Source organism: Palaemon carinicauda, chromosome 3, assembly GCF_036898095.1.
Source record: "Palaemon carinicauda isolate YSFRI2023 chromosome 3, ASM3689809v2, whole genome shotgun sequence".
NCBI lineage: Eukaryota > Metazoa > Arthropoda > Malacostraca > Decapoda > Palaemonidae > Palaemon > Palaemon carinicauda.
The window spans coordinates 85,815,195-85,832,416 of NC_090727.1; the positions used below are offsets into that span (position 1 = coordinate 85,815,195).

A 17,222-nucleotide genomic window follows, 5' to 3' on the forward strand; every position below is an offset into this window, starting at 1 on the left:
AGGGGTATCTCTCCACTTGATGCCACTATTCCAGCAATAGCGGAGTTCCTTATGTATTTACGGGAGGAAATGCGCCTTTCAGTTCCGGCGGTGAAAGGCTATCGCTCAGCCTTAAGCCTGGCTTTTAAGCTGAAAGGAGTGGACATTTCCTCTTCGTTGGAACTTTCCCTACTCATACGCAGCTATGAGCTTACCTGCCCTCAGTCAGAAGTAAGACCTCCTCCTTGGAATGTGGTTCAGGTCCTCAGGGCTCTGAAGAGAGCTCCGTTTGAACCATTACGCCAGGCGTCTGATCGCCACCTGTCTTGGAAGACGGCTTTCCTGCTCGCTTTGGCCTCGGTCAAACCGGTCAGTGAACTTCATGGTCTTTCTTACGACGTCGCCCATTCAAGGGGATGGGGGGAGGTAACGTTCAGGTTCATCCCTGAGTTTGTTGCCAAGACTCAGAAACCTGGGGTGTCAGACCCTAGGTTCGTCTCCTTTGGGGTAACGAGTCTTCGTTCTGTAACAAGTGACCCAGACCATCTGTTACTTTGCCCAGTGAGGAGTCTGAGGCGTTACTTGAAAAGAACTGCTGCAGTCCGTCCTCATGTGCGAGCTTTATTTGTAAGCACAGGAAGGACGAAGAGGAGGGTCACCAAGAACACCATCTCGGCCTGGATTCGGAAGGTTATTCAACACGCCTTGAATCCTGACCCTCCTTCGTCACGTCGCCCTAGAGCGCACGATGTCGGGCATCGCTACGTCCCTGGCTTTCAAGAGAAATTTCTCTGTGATGCAGGTCTTGCAAGCTGGGGTGTGGAAGCGCCAAACGACCTTCACAGCCCACTACCTGCAGGACGTGACCCACAGGAGCCTCGATACCTTCTCTATTGGCCCTGTGGTGGCTGCACAACAGCTGGTCTAACCTCAGGCTCCTTAATGGACAGGTAGCAGAAGGTTGGGGGCATTGTTACCCGGTTTTGGTCTGCGTGATTGAAAGAGTATGTCTGGCCCTTACTTCTTTCTTCATTCTCCCCTCCCTTGGGGAAAGCAGCATCCTGGTCTCTGCATAGCTGACCTCAACTTCTGCAGGTAAACCATGCTCCCTTGTGCTCCTAATATTAGCTGTAATACTGTTTGCGTCCCCCATACCCTGACGAGGTGGTATTGGGAACGTCCTAGCCTAGATTTCTATCTAAAGAACTCCAGGTCAACTTCCTAGGACGAGTCACAACTTCCTCCACACACAACTTATGTAGGCCGCACATTCGTAGTAAGCAACGAAAAGTGCGAGGTGTAGGGACCCCCTTTCTCGAGTGCTGCTCACTCGGATTTCAGGTCCCCGGGTAAATCCAAAAGCCAGTAAGGCTGGGGACTTTCCGCCCTTCCTAAGGGGTAAGTCACCCTATGTAAATAGCATGGTTTGTATTTCGGTTACGGAACAAATGACAAATTCGGAGATAATTTGTATTTTTCCTAACCATACAAACCTTAGCTATTTACTCATATTTGCCCGCCAGCCCTGTCCCCCAAGTCAAGTCCTACCTCTAAGTTAAGTGAGACAACTCACCGGTGTGTGGGGGGTTAAGGGGTAGCAAGCTACCCCTTCCCTACCCCCTGCTAACTAGCGGGGGGTAGTTAACCCTCGTTAAAAATCTAATGGCTCGTCATTTCAGCTACGCCGAAAGTAATACCCCCCCCATGTAAATCGCTAAGGTTTGTATTGTTAGGAAAAATACAAATTATCTCCGAATTTGTCATATTGAAGGATTAAAAGCAATATTTTTTTTTATGTAACTTTTAAGAAATATTTGTTCTGTCACTATACCTTCGCTGTTTATAGGGATATTACTTTCGGCGAGGCTGGAAGATGAGCCATAAGACTTTTAGTGAGGGATAACTACCTAAACCGTCAGTTAGCGGGAAGGTTGTGGGTAGCCGGCTACCCTGTTCACTCACACAGTGGGCTGAGCATCTACTTTGCTTTTGGCTTGGTGGAGAATGGACATTGCTGCTCTCCTGCTCCCTTACCTTTTTGACTTGCCCTCTAGTGATAGCTTTGAATTATTCTTTGTATGTGCCGTAACTGGAATACGAACCTACGCTATTCAATAGGGGTATTACTTTCAGTGAAGCTGAAATGACGAGCCATTAAGATTTAGTGAGTTTTAACTACCCATTCCGCTAGTTAGAGGACATAGGGGGTTAGCTTACTACCGCTCCCTCTCACACACCGATGATTTAATTTACTTTGCTTCTGGCTCGGATGGTAAACGGTTGTTGCTGTTTTTCATCCTCACCAAGTTATGTTTTGAACTGCCATTAGTGCTTTTTGTTTATGCTTTCTCTTTAATAGTGTGTGTTTGTGTTGACTTGTGCAACCATGCATACTTGCCCTGGACTTGAAGGCCAACCCTGCCGGACCTTCATGTCGGCCATGGGCACTGACCGCCACACCCTTTCTCCCACCTGCAGAGGTCAACGGTATGATTATGGTAATAAGTGCAATGAGCGTCGGGAGTGGTCTGCTTCCCAGTGGGAAAGATTTTGGCGAGGGCGGAGGAAGAAGTCAAAGCGGGATATTTCTCTTTCGAAGGTTCCTTTGTATGAAGGGAAAAAAACACACGATCTCTTCTTCTGCCTCCCGACCTTCCTCCGAAGCTCCTACTTGTTCGGGTTCTTCTGAGGGACCATCGAGCAGTAATGTAGACTAATTTTTGCCAACCCTCGTCCTTGAGAGATGGTGTTGCTTGCCCTAGCGATGTGGCCCCACCTCTCCCCCTGGGTAAGACTTTGTCTATGGGTTCTGTGTTACAGGTGTGGTCGTCCTTGCGGCTCCCAGGTCCGCAATGCGAGTGTGCAGCCGTCGTTGACTTCAGAGTTGGATCCTCTAATTCTTGTTGATGTTATGGTGTCAGAGGCGTCTTCTCTGGCCGCTGTCGACGCCCCTGACCCTCTAGACTCTCCTGCTGTTGCTGACGACTACGTTTCCCCTGTTCTGTCCATCCTTCGAGGGGGAAACTAAGTCCATTGTCTGTCTCGCATATACGTGGTTCTCCCGTCGGGTGAGTTTTCTCTTAGAGACTCCTCTTCAGAGGACTGCTGCTCAAGGTCAGCTTGCTGATCCCACGTCGCAGAGCTCACCCTCTGGTTTGACTTACAGGTTGCCCTTCACCATCATTGAAAAAGCTCTTCAGCCTCGTCTTCACAGCCATCGCCCACAGAGGAGCTGCCACTTCAGTGATCTTTTGGCCCTCGATTTTCGCCCTTTCCTGGTCCTTCTCCTGACGACGCTGCGGCTAGTCCTCGGACTTCAGCCCTGGACTCTTCTGCATATCGTTCACGATGGCCTTTGGTGGATGTTCGCCCTTCCAAAGGGTACATCCCTGTTCCAGTTCGACATTCCAGTCGACCTCCTGACCTGTCGTTACTATTCCCATCTCCTGTACATCCTCGGATGTTCTACCTAAGTGTAGCGGAGCGCAACTCTCTCCAGCTTGCCAGCTCCTTGCAGTGCACCTGTGCTCTCCAACAGCACGTCAGCGCCAGCCTGCACTCAAAACTCTTTCCAGAACGTTTCTCTCCACTGAGTCAGCGCTCTCCAGAACATTGACGTTCCCTTGACAGCTAGCCTTCTCCTTCTCATCCTCAGCCCCCTCCAATGCTCCAGCGATCTCCCGATTGCCAACGCTTTCCAGCACAGCCCTGTCCTTCCAAAGAGTAGTGTTTGCCAGCTTGCCAGCACTCGCCAGTGCAACTCCATTTTCCAGCTCAAGCGCGTTAGCGCTCCCTGAGACATCAGTGCTTTCATGCGCAGCCTCGGTATCAGGCTCACTTACGCTCTCCTGCACGAAAGCGCTCTCCAAATCAACAGCGCTCTCTTATACGTCACCCCACTCCCAAGTGCCAGGGGTCCACTGCGCAACAGCGCTCCCTGAGATATCAGTGCTCTCATGCGCAGCTTCGGTATCAGGCTCGCCAACGCCCTCCTGCACAAAAGCGCTCTCTTGTACGTCACTCCACTCCCAAGCGCCAGTGGTCGACTGTGCAACAGTGCTCTCCTGTGTCAAAACTCTCTCCAGCTCACCAGCACCCTTTGGTTCACTGGCACTCTCCAGCTTGCCAGTGCTCACCTGCGCGCCAGAGCTCTCCTACGAATTTACCGGAAAAAGCGCGCCACCATCCTCCTGTGTGGCGTCGTACTGCGCGTTCTCTAGAAACCGCACCAGCATCATCGTGCTCAGCGTCTTACTGCGCGCTATTGCTCTCCTGTGTGCTCTCCAGCCCGCTAGCGCTCACTGTCCCATTTGCGCCATGGCCATGAGCAGGTTCTACAGGCTCCTAGGTTTTAGGAAACATCGAGTAGACGGCTCACCATCGCATCATTCCCCTCCCTGCAAACGCATTACAGCGCGACCGCCGAGGGAAGGAGGAGGGGTCTCCACAGAAGGGTTCAGGATCCCGAAGCAGAAAGAGTCGGACCATGCATTCTGTCAGATTCTGACTCCCATCAGCATTCTCAATGGGTTTATCAACTGAGAGAGCAAAGACAAGGTGTCTTTTGCACCTAGAAGCCCTCAGAGACCAGTTCATCCTTGCATTGGACTCAGGGCGTGAAGGGTGCCAGGGCTACGATCATCTTACAGCTCTTTGAGCTCTCCTCCTCGCAACGTTCCGGCTCTACCACCAAGCTTCTCCCACCTCCTGTCTGCAGCAGAGGAGCTATTCTGAGATCTTAGACGTACCTCGTCCAACTCCTCTTCTCCCCATACAGGCTACTTTGTGGCTTGATGTTTGGTTAGAGACCTTGGAAATCCTGGTAAGAACTGAGGATTTCTCAAAGAAATGTACCAGGGTTCTCACCATTACTCCCACCTGTACCAGGCTTCTGGGAGTCTCCAGCTTGAGGTGGACCCTTTGCTTCCTCGCCTGTTCCGGCAACTAACCCCTTTAGTCTGCCAGAGACTGAAGACAGTGGATTAGGGGAGCAGTTCTTGGGTAACCCAGCCAAAGCCAGTATGCCAGAAATGGCTCCAGTAGCTACAGCTGAGGCAGTTCCCCTCTCTCCTCAGCAGCATTTAGTTCCACTCTCCAGGCCAGCAAACGATAGTGCTAAACATCAGTTTAGGTGGTGGTAGTGGCTCTCAACAGTTCCTGTACAGGTAGTGCCACTCTACAAGAAGGGGCAGAGGTACACTCAAAGGTACTCTTCTGGACAGTAGATGGCAGTGTCCCCCTCCAGGGCAGCAGACGGCATTGTCCCCCTCCAGGGCAGCAGACGGCATTGTCCCCCTCCAGTGCAGCAGATGGCAGTGTCCCCTTCCAGGGCAGCAGACGGCAGTGTCCCCCTCCAGTGCAGCAGATGGCAGTGTCCCCTTCCAGGGCAGTAGACGGCAGTGTCCCCTTCCAGGGCAGCAGACTGCAGTGTCCCCCTCCAGACCAGCGGACGGCAACAAGCTTGGACCTTTCTCACGTCACAAGCTGGGTAATTTGTTTGAATACTTTGACCTAGACCAAAAAGGCTCTTTCTTGGTGTTAATTGCTAAGAAATTTGCATCATAAACTTAATGGGACTGTATTTTGAAATAGGACTTTTATATTTTATTTCTTTTTTTTTTGGGTGTGTGGGTGTCCTAGGAAAAAACCAGGTACTTGTGTTTTGTATTCATATAGGGGGGCCAATTACTGGGAGGCTTTTTTTTTTTCAAATAATTTTTCAGTCTTGTATTGTTTTTCAATTCTTATTCCATGTCATAGCAATGAACTTTTGTTACTAAGTCGTCTTCCCTTCGTTCAAGTATCCCCAGTACATTAGGACAGATGCCCACTTACAAGATGAGGAAGTCTTCAGGTGGACACCTTCCCCCTCTCTCTGATCTGGGCATTTTATCAAGGCAAGGGAAACCAGTCGTCTTCCCTTGGCCCTCACCGCTCCCTTCTGGCCTCGGAAGGATTGGTTCCCAGACCTTTTTGAGGTCCTAGTGAACCCTCCTGTTAGATTGCTAGAGAGACCAGATCTACTCAAACAGCCTCACTTTCATTGTCTTCATCAGGGGCTCCACATGCTTCATCTTCATACTTGGAGCCTGTCAGGAGGTTCTCAAGGTAAAAAGGCTTTTCATCTAGTTAACCTAAGCCATGTGATGCTCTACATGTCGAGTTTATCAAGTTAAATAGGCAGTTTTTTTTTTACGCTGGTGCCAGATGAAAGGTCATTCTTCTTCCAGACCCTCTCAGCTTAAATTACAGAATTCCTGGTCCATCTTCACAGGGATGGAGGATATCTGTAGGTCTTAAGAATGCACTGGACAACACAAAGGCAACCAGAAATAAAAAAACTTATATTAGTAATGTTAATTTGCCATAACAGTAGAACCAAAGTAAAGGTAGAGGGAGTGATATGGAACAGTTTATGGTAAGTGTTCGTGTCTGTGCAAGATAACTATAAAGCCTTTTGCTGTTTATAATGCTGGAGGAAGGCTCAAATTTTGATGGTGACAGGAGAGGAAGTACAGTAAAGGAAAAAAGACATTGGATGAAATGTGTCTCTTTGAAGAACAATGGGAAAACTATTTAAAGATTAAAACCAATAATGTCACAGGAAATACTGTGGATTATAGAATCTACAGAGGATATGAGATTTTTAGATGCCTGAAATGTGTAACAAGAACAGATAGAACACAGATCAAAGTCTGTGGTTTGTATGTTTAGGAAAAATGCAAATTATATAACTTTATGAATTTATTTTATTTTTTAGAAAACTCCATTATTTTTATTGGGTTTTGCTCTTCAACTAATTGTAGTTTTCTATTCTTCCAGACTTTTCATCCCAAAGGAAGGAATCATACACCTTTTGCTGCTAAAGCTTGTAAGCTACTGAAGGTATATGCAAGAGACGTAAGACTGGAAAAGAAAGGGTCATGTTGGAAGATTTTGTTGTACAGTATGATTTCTGAGAATAGGAAGTTTAGTCTTAATTTCCTCTTTGAAGTCTATTGAAAATAATATTAAGGGGTTTTTCATCTTGTGATACGGAGAGGATAATGAATTCTGAACCACCTTTTGAATTTTCAATGAAAAGTGAAAGTGAAGATCTATTTTCACCTGCAGTCGATCCAGAAAATAATGGTACGTCTGGCAGTGTTGCTCTCTTTAATGATGGCGCTCTTTTCTTGGATCCAAAAATGGAAGTCAAAGTAGAGCCAGAAATATTTGATTCTAGCGAAAGCTACTTGAAAAATTCCTACGAGTATGATGCATCATTGAGTGAAAATGGTTCATTAAGTTGTAAAGGGGATGTCGACGAGGAGGAAAGTTTAGGCACTTACTTAAGGACAATTATGGAAGAAAATAAAGGAAAAGAAAAAGAAAGACTTTCATGTGTAATCAGTGGAAGAGAATTATTACAGAAAGATGTTTTGAATCAAGAGGTGAATCAAATAAATGAGAAGCAGATAAAAAAAAGGATCTTCGGTAATGTTAACTCCAATGCTCTAGCTATAAAGCGAGGCACATGCAGTGAATGTGGGAAAGTTTTTCGTGATAGATATGGTCTTTCATTACATTTAAGAATTCACACGGGAGAGAAGCCATACACATGTAATGTCTGTAGCAAAACATTTACTTCAAAATATAAACTCACTACACATTCAAGAATTCACACAGGTGAGAAGCCATACAAATGCAATGTCTGTAGCAAAACATTTACTACAAAATCACATCTCACTGTACATGTAAGAATTCACACGGGAGAGAAGCCATACAAATGTATTGTCTGTAGCAAAACATTTAATGTAAATAGAGGTCTCACTGAACATTTAAGAATTCACACGGGAGAGAAGCCATACAATTGCGATGTCTGTAGCAAAGAATTTTCTATGAAGAACAAACTTGCTATACATTTTAGAGTTCACACGGGAGAGAAGCCATACAAGTGTGATGTCTGTAGCAAAACATTTACCCAGAAACACCATCTCACTAGACATGTAAGAATTCACACGGCAGAGAAGCCATACAAGTGCGATATCTGTAGCAAAACATTTACTTTGAAACACCATCTCACTAAACATTTAAGAATTCACACAGGAGAGAAGCCATAAAAGTGCAATTTCTGTAGCAAAACATTTACCCAGAAACACCATCTCACTAAACATTTAAGAATTCACACAGGAGAGAAGCCATACAAGTGCAATTTCTGTAGCGAATTCTTTACTTCGGAATACCATCTCACTAAACATAAGAAATCACATGGGAGATCTAATCCAATGTTACGAATGTGACAAAACATATAATTTAAAACAGACTCAATAAACATTTAAGAACTCACATGGAAGAAAAACCATTCATGCGCACGGACTGTGGTAAGGCTTTGTGCTCTGATGGTTTCCTAGAGAATCATCATAGAAGGAGGTGCTATAAAATCTGATATTGTGATCTGGTATAAAGGAGAAAAAACTGCAGAGATGACAGATAAAAGTTCTCACCCTTTCTCACAATTACCTAGGCCGTTAGCTCTCAGAGTCGACAAGGGGACGTGGTGCCTCCAAACCGCTCATGCTAAGCATAGAGTAGCACCTCAGATCAGGCATTAGCCAGTTAGTTTTTCAAACTTACACACGCCTAACGGCGAGTCTCCACTGTAAAGATCGTAGGTGTTTGTATATAGCGCTGTAACAAATGACGGATTTGGAAATAATTTTTATTTTTGTTGTATCCTTGTACAATCCTGGAGCTCTTAACACAACCTGGTCCCACCATCACCTTCCCCCAGGAAGTTCTGGCGCAATTGCACAGTGACTTTCAGTTACAAGTGGTGGTGTGAGCAGAGTGGTTGGTCCAACTCTTGCTCTCCCTTTGCTAAGTAGCTAAACCCAGGTTTGTATAGTTAGGAAAAATACAAATTATTTCCAAATTTATCATATTAGCATTATTATTATTATTAGAAGCCAAGGTGCAAAAGCAAATTGCCACTGTCCCAAGGGACCAAATAGTGACAGTCTGGTGCAGTGAAGAAACAGGAATGTAAAGAATAAACTATATAAGAGAAAAATTAGATTATTTGAAGATAGATAACAATGTTTAATAAATAAGCATTATAATAAACCAGGAAATGAAACATCATCAACAGAAAAACATTTGTATTAAGTTTGAACTTTGAAATATCCGCTGATTCAGTAGCAGGGGCAGTAGTTTATTTGCTTGGTCACAGCCTAAATAAAGTTTAGAGAATAATATACAGCATTAAGCCTTTTGAAACAATGCTGGTGACATTGTCTTTTTTTTAAAGTAATACTGGATGATTCTACCTGCTACTTGCACTGTAGTGAAGTTATGAAAGTTAATTGGAAGGAAGAATTAAAAGCAAGTCTACTTGTATTGGAATATGAAGCCATGGAATTATTTATAAATTACTATAGTATGGAGATAGCTTCGTTTTGGGAGTTTGAATATAAGTATAGTAATAAGGTAGAAAAGTATCATTATTTTTTAAGATTTATGTGATTTTCTTGATGTAATCTCTTTTATGATCTTATTGATTAGTTTAGGTTTTATAAGTTTCATTGGATTGTCCTTGAGAGGAGAATCTTGATTAAAATATCTAAATATTTGGTTTCTCTTTCATTTCCACAATTGCTCTTCTCAAACATTTCAATCTGCATTGGTCTCTCTGGAGAGACAGTGTCTCGTCAAATGATTTTACAGCATTCTTAGTACAGTACTGTATTCAGGTTTCACAAAAATGAAGTTAAGATTTAAAGATATTTTGCTGAGTAATATTCCAAGTCCCAGGGCTGGGTCTTGTGGGTAGAATCCATAATCCAATTTATTTAAGAATAAGTTCTACAGGTTTCAGTATTAATGTGTGTTTACAAAATTGAATATCTGATGTTATGAATTAAGTTTACAGTATATTGATGGTATTTGTGGTATAGAGCAGTAATCATGTCCAGAGGCTCTCATGGTTTGTTTTTGGAAATTCAATTTGTTTGGGCTCATAGCTCACTCTAATGTTAACTGTACTAAGTGAAAACAATTGGGTTTAATTTCAGGTCAAGTTTGTTTTCGGTGTTTGCATATGAAATATAGAAGACTGAAGGATTAAAAGCAATATTTTTTATGTAACTTTTAAGAAATATTTCTTTGTTCCGTTACTTTATGTAAACCTTCGCTATTTATAAGGATATTACGTTCGGTGAGGCTGGAAGAGGAGCCATAAGACTTTTATCGAGGGTTAACTACCCTTTCCGCTAGTTAATGGGGATAGGTGGGGTTGCTTGCTACTGCTCCCTCTCACACACCAGTGATTTAGGTCACTTTGGTTTTGGCTCGTTGTCATTCTTCATCCATCACCAAGTTATACTTTGGACTGCCATTAATGGTTTTTGTCTGTTCTTTCTCTTTAATAGTATTTGTTTGTGTTGACTTTTGCCACCATGCGTACCTGCTCTGGACTTGAAGGCTGGGCCTGCGGTACCTTCATGTCGGCCGTGGACACCAACCTCCACACCCTTTGTCCCACCTACAGAGGTCAACGGTGTGATTGTAGTAATATCTGTAATGAGTGTCGGGAGTGGTCTGCCTCCCAGTGGGAAAGGTTTGGGCGATGGCGGAAGAAGTCAAAGCAGGATATTTCCCTTTCCAAGGTTCCATTGAAGGGAAAAAAAAACACAGGACCTCTTCTTCTGCCTCCCGACCTTCCACCATTCTGTCCATCCTTCGAGGAGGAAGATAAGTTGATCATCTGTCTCCTGTGATTGGCTCTCACCATCGGGGGAGTTCTCTCATAGAGACTCCTCTTTGGAGGATTGCTGGTATATGTAGTTGAGCTTGCTGTTCGCACGTCTCAGAGCTCCCCCTCCGCTTCGCCTGAGAAATTGCATTTGACCATTGGTGAAAAGGCACTTCTTTGGCCTTGTCTTTGCAGCCGTCCCCCGCTGAGGAGCTTCTGCTTTAGTCGTCTTCTGGCCTTCAGCCTTCTCCCATTCCTGGTTATTATCTTGACGACGCTGCTGCTAGTCCTGTCCTCGGCCGTGGACTCTTCTTTGGATTGTTCGCGATCCCTATCAGTGGATGTTCGCTCTTCCAAAGGGCACTTCCCTGGTCCAGTTCGACCTTTGTGCTGATCTGCCGTCATCCTTCCTGTCTCCTGTACATCATCCGGATGTTCTTCCGAAGCGTTCAGCTGCGTGCCAACACTTTCCAGCTCGCCAGTACCCTGTAGTGCACCAGTGCTCTCCAACAGCATGTCAGCGCCAGCCTGTATTCCAACGCTTTCAGAGCGTCTTCGCTCTCCAGTGCTTCGATCTTTGCCTGACCACCATCCTTATCCTCCTCGTCCTCAGCACCCTCCAACCCCCCAGCGATCTACTGATTGCCTGCGCTCTTCAGCGTAGACCCTCCTTTGCAAAGAGCAGCGTTTGCTATCGCTCGCCAGCCAACCTACGCTTGCCAGTGCAACAGCGCTCCCCAGCTCAAGCTCGTCAGCGCTCCCCAAAACATCAGCGCTCTCCTAACCAGCGTGTGCCTAAGCTGTCTCCAGCTCATCAGCACCCTCCAGCTCGCCGGCGTTCTCCAACGCCCACCTGCATGCCAGTGCTCTCCTGCGCATTCACCGGAAACTGCGCACCAGTATCCTCCTACGCAGTGCCTTACTGCGCCCCAGCGCTCTCCTGCGCGCCACCATTCTTCTGCACTCAAGATCTCTCCGGCCTACCAGTGCCTGCTATGCGCCTACGCTCACCGGTGCACTTGAGCAGGCTTCTACAAGCTCCTATGTTTATTGAACACCAAATTGACAGGTCACCATCACCTCATTCCCATCAAAACAAATGCATTACAGTGCTACCAGCAGGGAAAGGGGAAGGGGTCTTCACAGAAGGGTTCAGGATCCCGAAGCTGTCTTCCTCAATGGTGGACCCATCAACAGCAGAGACTCTTGACAGGGAACCTTCGGTCCCTTTCCCTTCAGGGGATCTTTCTGACAGTGCATCAGTCAGTCAGCAGCTGTGGTTCAGTGCTATGCTCAGAGTAGTGGTGCAAGCCTTCAAGCCTTCTCTGTCTGCCAGCTCTTCGGAGCAACCTTACAGCTCCAGGAGACATATTGCAAGGAACCACAGCTTCTTGTTCTCCCCTGTAGAGGAAGAGAGGAGTCTCAGATGCGGGCACTTTCATAAGGGTAAAGCCGACTCTTGTTAGACCAACAAGGCCTGCTTTTCTGCATCTTCCACCGGACACTCTCCCACCTCACCTCTGCCGAGAGAGTTGCGTGAGGGAGGGGCTTCCTCTCTTCCACCTTTGGAGGAAGTTTCCCCTTACACGGATAGTTCTCCACCACCGTTGGAAGTCATGAGGGACATGACAATCCGGCCTTCAATGCATGAGTCTTACCTCCTTCCTCGGAAGGAACCTAAGAACTCCAAGACTCTTCCAAAGTCCTCTTCAAAGACCTCTAATTCTACAGATGCAGCCAGTCACTCAAGGGATGTCCGCAACCCCCCCCCCCCCCCCCCCCCGAAAAGAGCTCTTGGGTGTTGAAGAAGGAGACTTTGCTGCAAGTTCAATGTCGGAAGGAGAGCAGAAAGTGTCGGAACATCCATTCTAGCAGGTTCAGACTCTCATGAGGGTTCTCAATTTGTTTACCAACCCAGAGATATCCCCATGAGAGGGTAAAGACATGGTCTTAGACCATGTCTTTTACACCCAGAAGCCCTCAAAGACCAGTACCTCCTTGCGTTGGTCTCAGAGGTCTAAAGTGTGCCAGGGCTAAGATTTCCCTACAGTCTTCTATGGTTGATGTTGTGGAAGGGGTATCTCTCCTCTCGATGCCACCATTCGTCTATGGTTGGTTTTGTGGAAGGGGTATCTCTCCTCTCGATGCCACCATTCCAGCAATAGCAGAGTTCCTCGTGTATTTTCATGAGGAATTGTGCCCGTTAGTCTTAGCGGTAAAAGGCTGTTGCTCAGCCTCAAACCTCGCCTATAGACTGAATGGAATGGACATTTCTTCATCGCTAGAACTTTCCTTACTCATACGAAGTTTTGAACTTACCTGTCCTCAGTCTGAAGTGAGACCTCCCCCATGGACTGTGGTTCGAGTTCTCAGCTCTCTAAAGAGACCTCCCAATAAGCCATTATTGCCACCTAATTTGGAAGACGGTGTTCCTGCTAGCTTTGGCTTCGGCCAAGCGAGTTAGTGAACTTCCTGGTCTCTCATACGACATCGCCCATTCAAGGAAATGGAGGAGAGGTAACGTTCAGCTGTCTGACTCCCAGTGGGAGAGCTTTGGACATAGGTGCAAGAAGTCTTAAGAGAGATTCTTTGCCTTCGGGGTCCTCATCGAAGTCAAAGAAACCTCTGACTTCCTAATTGTCCCCCTGATCTCTTCCCAAATCTCTTACTCGATCAGTATCCCGGTGAACTTTCAAGCAGAAGCATGGACCATTTAACACCAGGTCAACATTGGTGTTCGAGGGACAGAACTAGGGTGATATTTTACAGGTGTGGTCATCGTGGCCATTGTGGTAAATGTTCCTGTCTGTGCAAGATTACTATAAAGCATCGTGCTGTTCATTATTTTGGAGGAAGGCTCAGAGGTGCATAGCAGTATTAACAAGACAATTTTGATTGTGAGTGGAGAGGAAGTATAGTAAAGGAAATAAGACAATGGATGAAATGTCTTTGTCATTTTGAAGAGCATGGGGAAAACTATTTAAAGAATGAAACCAATAATGTCACAGGAAATACTGTGGATTATAAAATCTACAGAGGATATGAGATTTTTAGGTGCCTGAAATGTGTAACAAGAACAGATAGAACACAGATCAAAGTCTTGTTTTTCATGTTTAGGAAAAATACAAATTACAGTACTTTATGAATTTATTTTATTTTTAGAAAACTCCATTATTTTTATTGAGTTTTCCTCTTCTCCAACTGATTGTAGTTTTCTATTATTTCAGACTTTTCATCCCAAAGGAGTGAATCATCCACCTCTTGCTGCTAAAGCTTGTAAGCTACTGAAGGTATATGCAAGAGACGTAAGACTGGAAAAGAAAGGGTCATGTTGGAAGATTTTGTTGTACAGTATGATGTCTGAGAATAGGAAGTTTAGTCTTAATTTCATCTTTGAAGTCTATTGAAAATAATATTAAAGGGTTTGTCATCTTGTGATATGGAGAGGATGATGAATTCTGAACCACCTTTTGAATTTTCAATGAAAAGTGAAATTGAAGATATATTTTCACCTGCAGTCAATCCAGAAAATAATGATGCGTCTGGCAGTGTTGCTCTCTTTAATGATGGCGCTCTTTTCTTGGACCCAAAAATGGAAGTCAAAGTAGAGCCGGAAATATTTGATTTTAGCGAAAGCTACCTGAAAAATTCCTATGAATACGATGCATCATTGAGTGAAAACAGTTCATCAAGTTTTAAGGGGATGTGAATGATGAGGAAAGTGTAGACACTTACTTAGGGACAGCTGTAAAAGAGGATAAAGGAAAAGAAAAGGGAAGACTTTCATGTGTAATCAGTGGAAGAGAATTATTACAGAAAGATGTTTTGAATCAAGAGATGAATCAAATAAAACAGAAGCAGATAAAAAAAAGGATCTTAGGTAATGTTAACTCCAACGCTCTAGCTAGAAAGTGATGCACATGCAGTGAATGTGGGAAAACGTTTTCTAATAAATCTAGTCTTAAAGTGCATTTAAGAATTCACACGGGAGAGAAGCCATACATATGTAATGTCTAGCAAAAAAATTACTGCAAAAGCAAGTCTTACTGTACATTTAAGAGTTCACATGGGAGAGAAGCCATACAAATGTAATGTCTGTAGCAAAACATTTACTTCAAAATATAATCTCACTACACATTTAATAATTCATATGGAAGAGAAGCCATACAAATGTAATGTCTGTAGCAATACATTTATTTCAAAATATAATCTCACTACACATTTAAGAATTCACATGGAAGGGAATCCATACAAATGCAGTGTCTGTAGCAAAACATTTACTATAAAAGCACATCTCACTGTACATGTAAGAAATCACACGGGAGAGAAGCCATACAAATGTAATGTCTGTAGCAAAACATTTAATGTAAAAAGAGGCCTCACTGTACATTTAAGAATTCACACGGGAGAGAAGCCATACAAGTGTGATGTCTGTAGCAAAACATTTACTTTGAAACAACATCTCACTGGACATTTAAGAATTCACACAGGAGAGAGGCCATACAAGTGCAATTTCTGTAGCGAATTCTTTACTTCGAAATACTATCTCACTAAACATAAGAAATCACATGAGAGATCTATTCCAATGTCATGAAATGTGGCAAAACATATAATTTAAAACAGACTCGATAAACATTTAAGAACTCACCTGGAAGAAAAACCATTCATGCGCACAGACTGGGGTAAGGCTTTGTGCTCTGAAGGTTTCCTCAAGAATCATCAAAGAAGGAGGGGCTATAAAATCTGATATTGTGATCTGGAATAAAGGAGAAAAAACAGCAGAGATTACAGATGAAAGTTCTCACCCCTTCGCACAATTACCCAGGCCGTTAGCTCTCAGAGTCGACGAGGTGACATGTTGCCTCTAAACCGCTCATGCTAAGCATAGAGTAGTACCTCAGGTCAGGCACTAGCCAGTTAGTTTTTCGAACTTACACACGCCTAACGGTGAGTCTCTACTGTAAAGATCGTAGGTGTTTGTATATAGCGCTGTAACAAATGACGGATTTGGAAATAATTTGTATTTTTGTCGTATCCTTTTACAATCCTAGAGCTCTTAACACATACTGATCCCGCCATCACCTTCCCCCCAGGAAGTCCTGCCGCAATTGCAAAGTGACATTCAGTTACAAGTACAGGTGTGAGCAGGGTGGTTGGTCCAACTCTTGCTCTCCCTTCGCTAACTACCGTAGGGTAGTTACACATTGCTAAAAGTTTTACAGCTAGTTCCAGCTGTTGCCAAAAGGCATCTCCGGTGTAAAGAGCTCCAGGTTTGTATAGTTAGGAAAAATACAAAGCATTTTCAAGTTTCTCATTTTAGCATAATTATTACTATTAGAAGCCAAGGGGCAAAAGCAAATAGCTACTAGCCCAAAGGACCAAATAGTTGACAGCATGATGCAGTAAAGAAATGGAAATATGTAAGAGAAATGAAAAATGAAATTATTTTAAGATAGATAACAATGCTGAATAAATAAGCATTATAAAAACTAGGAAAGGAAACATTGTCTACAGAAAAGCCTTTGTACTAAGTTTGAACTTGTAAATATCTGCTGATTCAGTTGCAGGGGCAGTAGTTTATTGGCTTGGTCACAGCCTAAATAAAGCTTAGAAGATTTATGTGATTTTCTTGCTGTAATTTCTTTTATGGTCTTAATGATTAGTTTAGGTTATATAAGTTTCATTGGATTGTCCTTGAGAGGAGAATCTTGATTAAAATATCTAACTATTTGGTTTCTCTTTCATTTCCACAAATGCTCTTCTCAAACATTTCAATCTGCATTGGTCTTTCTGGAGAGACAGTTTCTCATCAAATGATTTTACAGCATTCTTAGTACAGTACTGTATTCAGGTTTCACAAGAATGAAGTTAATATTTAAAGATATTTTGTTGAGTAATATTTCAAGTCCCAGGGCTGGGTCTTTTGGGTAAAATCCATAACCCAATTTATTTAAGAATAAATTCTACAGGTTTCAGTATTAATGTGAGTTTACAAAATTGAATATGTGATGTTGTTAATTAAGTTTACAGTACTGTATATTGATTGTATTTGTGGTATAGATCAGTAATCATGTCCAGAGGCTGTCATGGTTTGTTTTTGGAAATCCCATTTGTTTGGACTCATAGCTCACCCTAATGTTAACTGTACTAAATGCAATCATTTGGGTCTAATTTTGGATCAAGTTAGTTGTCGGTGTTTGCATATGGAAAATAGAAAACTGAAGGATTAAAAGCAATATTTTTATTTTGTAACTTTAAAGAAATATTTGTTCCGTCATTATACCTTCGCTGTTTATAGGGATATTACTTTCGGTATACCCAGCTACTGGCATTCTGTCGTTTCCTCCACCCTTCTTCATCTCTTTCTCACCATCATCATCATCATCACCACCACCAAGTCCTGAGGCGACAGCACCGTGGGTGAAGGGGCAGGCCTGGATAGCTGGAAGCCCTTAGCCCACGACTGCACTCAGGCGGCGAGTCTAAGATTCAGTTGCTCTCTGGTGACGGT

General features: G+C 43.9%; 1 protein-coding gene across 5 annotated transcripts in view; it reads left to right on the forward strand.

Moving 5' to 3' along the window:
- LOC137638362 (zinc finger protein 271-like) overlaps window positions 1–16,297 on the forward strand; it is a 235,040-nt gene extending 218,743 nt beyond the window's left edge. For all 5 annotated transcript variants that reach the window (XR_011044115.1, XR_011044114.1, XR_011044117.1 and 2 more), the window contains one exon: window positions 13,939–16,297. The gene's annotated coding sequence lies outside the window, so the exon portion shown is untranslated. The remainder of the gene's footprint in view (window positions 1–13,938) is intronic.
- Window positions 16,298–17,222: the final 925 nt, after the last annotated feature.